A 4,738-nucleotide genomic window follows, 5' to 3' on the forward strand; every position below is an offset into this window, starting at 1 on the left:
AGCACATGGTTAGGGACAGCTTGATTTAGCCGCTTAGGCCTGGATTTAATTTCCTTGGGCCCTCCTATCCATTGATGCTCAAAGCCTTGGATCCTTTTTACCCTTGCCTTTTGGTTTTAAGGGCTATTGGATTTTTCTGCTTACTTTTTCTTTTTCTTTCTAATTTTTTTCGCCACTTTTTTTTTTCGCAAGCTTCCTTTTTCACTGCTTTTTCTTGCTTCAAGAATCAATTTCATGATTTTTCAGATCATCAATAACATTTCTCTTTGTTCATCATTCTTTCAAGAGCCAACAATTTTAACACTCATAAACAACAATATCAAAAGACATATGCACTGTTCAATCATTCATTCAGAAAACAAAAAGTATTGTCACCACATCAATATAATTAACTTAATTTCAATGATAAATTCGAAATTCATGTACTTCTTGTTCTTTTGAATTAAAACATTTTTCATTTAAGAGAGGTGAAGGAATTAATGGATTTTATTCATAGCTTTAAGGCATGGTTACATACTAATGATCATGAAGTAAAGACACAAAACATAGATAAACACAACATAAAAAAAAACGAAAACAGAAAGAAATAAAGAACAAGGAATGAATCCACCTTTAGTGGCATTTTCTTCTTGAAGGACCAACAATGTCCTTAAGCTCTTCTATGTCCCTTCCTTGCCTTTGTTGCTCCTCCCTCATTGCTCTTTGGTCTTCTCTTATTTTTTGGAGAATGATGGAGTGCTCATGATGTTCCACCCTTAATTGTTCCACATTGTGGCTCAAATCTTCTAAGGAGGTGTTGATTTGCTCCCAATAGTTGTTAGGAGGAAAGTGCATCCCTTGAGGCATCTCAGGGATTTGTTGATGATGAGCTTCCTCATGCATCTCTTGAGAACCGTGAGGGATCTCTCTTGCTTGCTCCATCCTCTTCTTGGTGATGGGCTTATCCTCTTCAATGGGGATATCTCCTTCTATAATAACTCCAGCTGAGTAACACAGATGGCAAATAAGGTGAGGCTGAGTAACATAGATGGCAAATAAGGTGAGGGAAGGCTAGCCGTGCCACGGGTGAGGGCTTGTCGGCTATTTTGTAGAGTTCATTGGAGATGACCTCATGAACTTCCACTTCCTCTCCAATCATGATGCTGTGAATCATGATGGCCCGATCCACAGTAACTTCAGATCGGTTGCTAGTAGGAATGATGGATCTTTGGATGAACTCCAACCATCCTCTAGCCACAGGCTTGAGATCCAGTCTTCTTAGTTGAACTGGCTTGCCTTTGGAGTCTATTCTCCATTGGGCTCCTTCCACACATATATCCATTAGGACTTGGTCCAACCTTTGATTAAAGTTGACCCTTCTAGTGTAGGGGCGTTCATCTCCTTGCATCATAGGCAAGTGAAACGCCAACCTCACATTTTCTGGACTAAAATCTAAGTATTTTCCCCGAACCATTGTGAGATAATTCTTTGGACTCGGGTTCATACTTTGATCATGGTTCATAGTGATCCATGCATTGGCATAGAACTCTTGAACCATCAATATTCCAACTTGTTGCATGGGGTTGGTTATGACTTCCCAACCTCTTCTTTGGATTTCATGTCGAATTTCCGGATACTCATTCTTCTTGAGCTTGAAAGGGACCTTAGGGATCACCTTTTTCTTTGCCACAACATCATAGAAGTGGTCTTGATGGCTCTTGGAGATGAATCTTTCCATCTCCCATGACTCGGAGGTGGAAGCTTTTATCTTCCCTTTCCTTTTTCTAGAGGATACTCCGGCCTTAGGTGCCATTGATGGTAATGGAAAAACAAAAAGCTTATGCTTTTACCACACCAAACTTAAAATATTGCTCGCCCTCGAGCAAGAAAGAAAAGAAGAGAAGAAGAAGAAGAAGAGAATATGGTAGAGAGGGAGAGAAGTAGGTTCGGCTATGTGGGAGAAGATGGGTTTGTGTTGTGTGAAAATGAAGAAGAATGGAAGGGTATTTATAGGGAGAGGGGAGGGTGCATGTTCGGCCATTTTGGGTGGGAATGGGTGGGAAATTGAATTTGAATTTTATGAAGGTAGGTGGGGTTTATGGGGAAGAGTGGATTGCTCGCCCTCGAGCAAGAAAAGAAAGAAGAGAAGAAGAAGAAGATGGAGGTGAGTGAGGGGAGATGGATTTGGCTATATGGGTGGGATTGGGTGGGAAAGAGAAGTTGAATTGTAAAGGTAGGTGGGGTGTATGGGGAAGAGTGGATAGATGTAGGTGGTGAATGAAAAATAGAAGGGATGACCATGAATGGAAAGAGAGAGGGCGAGGTAGGTGGGGATCCTGTGGGGTCCACAGATCCTGAGGTGAAAAGAAATACCATTCCTTCACCATATAGGCATGTAAAATGCCTTCGTGCACCATTCTGGCGTTTAAACGCCCATGGGTGCACATTCTGGGCGTTCAACGCCCATGTAAAGCATGTTTCTGGCGTTGAACGCCAGTTTCATGCTTGTTTCTGGCGTTGAACGCCAGTTTCATGCTTGTTACTGGCATTCAGCGCCAGTTTTTCTTCTCTGGGCACATTCCTGGCATTCAGCGCCAGGATGTTGCTTGTTTCTGGCGTTCAGCGCCAGAATGGTGCTCTGTTCTGGCGTTGAACGCCAGCCTGTGCGTCCTCCAGGGTGAAAAATTTTTTTCTTCTGTTTTTGACTCTGTTTTTAATTTTTTTGATTTTTTTCATGACTCCTCATGATCATGTACCTAATAAAACACAAAATAACAATAAAATAAAAATTAGATAATTAAAATTGGGTTGCCTCCCAACAAGCGCTTCTTTAGTGTCAATAGCTTGACAGTGGCTCTCATGGAGCCACAAGGTGATCAGGTCAATGTTGTATAGTTATCCACACCAAACTTAGAGTTTGGATATGGGATCTTAACACCAAACTTAGAGTTTGGTTGTGGCCTCACAACACCAAACTTAGAGTTTGACTGTGTGGGCTCTTCTTGACTCTGAACTGAGAGAAGCTCTTCATGCTTACTCTCTTTTGTCACAGAGGGATGGCCATGTGCCTTAAACACAAGGTAGTCCCCATTCAATTGAAGGACTAATTCACCTCTGTTGACATCTATCACAGCTTCTGCTGTGGCTAGGAAAGGTCTTCCAAGGATGATGCAATCATCCTTTTCCTTCCTAGCTTCTCCATTATAGAGAGTGGCATAAGATTTATCCCTGACCCCAGATCACATAGAGCTTTTTCAAAGCTCATGGTTCCTATGGTATAGGGTATTAAGAACTTGCCAGGATCTTGTTTCTTTTGAGGTAAAGTTTTTTGAATCCAGGTATCCAGTTCACTAATGAGCAAGGGAGGTTCACTTTCCCAAGTCTCATTACCAAACAACTTGGCATTCAGCTTCATGATAGCTCCTAAATATTGAGCAACTTTCTCTCCAGTCACATCTTCATCCTCTTCAGAGGAAGAATAGTCTTCAGAGCTCATGAATGGCAGAAGGAGATTTAACGGAATCTCTATGGTCTCTAGATGAGCCTCAGATTCCTCTGGATCCTTAATAGGAAACTCCTTCTTGCTTGAAGGACGTCCCAGGAGGTCTTCCTCACTAGGATTTTCGTCCTTCTCCTACCTTGTGCATTCGGCCATATTTATTACTTCAATGGCCTTGCAATCTCCTTTTGGCACATCAATGGCCTTGCACTCTCATTTTGGATTCTCTTCTGTATTGCTTGGGAGAATACTGGGAGGAGTTTCAATAACTTTCTTACTCAGCTAGCCCACTTGTGCCTCCAGATTTCTGATGGAGGATCTTGTTTCATTCATGAAACTGAAAGTGGCCTTTGACAGATCAGAGACTATATTAGCTAAATTAGAAGTGTTTTGTTCAGAATTCTCTGTCTGTTGCTGAGAAGATGATGGATATGGCTTGCTATTGCTCAGCCTATTGCGTCCACCATTGTTAAAGCCTTGCTGAGGCTTTTGTTGATCCTTCCAGGAGAAATTTGGATGATTTCTCCATGATGGATTATAGGTGTTTCCATAAGGTTCACCCATGTAATTAACCTCTGCCATGGCAGGGTTCTCAGGATCATAAGCTTCTTCAGAAGCTACCTCTCTAGTACTGTTTGATGCATGTTGCAATCCATTCAGATTTTGAGAGATAATGTTGACCTGTTGAATCAACATTTTGTTCTGAGCCAATATGGCATTCCAGCTTATCCCATGAGTCCAGGCTATCCTTAGGTTGTGAATCCAACCATATTCTAGCTCTGTCTCTTACAGCAAAAGGGAAAAACATGAGTCTGTAGACTTCAGGATCAACTCCATTCATCTTGACAGTCTCACAGATCTGCAAGAACTCAGTTAAAAACTGATAAGGATCTTCAGATGGAAGTCCATAAAACTTGCAGTTTAAAAACTGATAAGGATCTTCAGATGGAAGTCCATAAAAGTTGTAGTTTTGTTGCATTAAGGCAACTAGTTGAGGCTTAAGCTCAAAGTTATTGGCTCCAATGGCAGGAATGGAGATGCTTCTTCCATCAAACTTGGATGTTGGCTTTGTGAAGTCACCAAGCCTTCTCCTTGCATTATTATTATTATTTTTGGCTGCCATCTCCTTCTCTTGTTCGAAAATTTCTGAAAGGTTAATTATGGATTGTTGTAATTTAACTTCTCTTAATTTTCTCTTCAGAGTCCTTTCAGGTTCTGGATCAATTTCAACAAGAGTGCCTTTTTTCCTGTTCCTGCTCA

The sequence above is a fragment of the Arachis duranensis genome, chromosome 7, assembly GCF_000817695.3.
Source record: "Arachis duranensis cultivar V14167 chromosome 7, aradu.V14167.gnm2.J7QH, whole genome shotgun sequence".
Lineage (NCBI taxonomy): Eukaryota > Viridiplantae > Streptophyta > Magnoliopsida > Fabales > Fabaceae > Arachis > Arachis duranensis.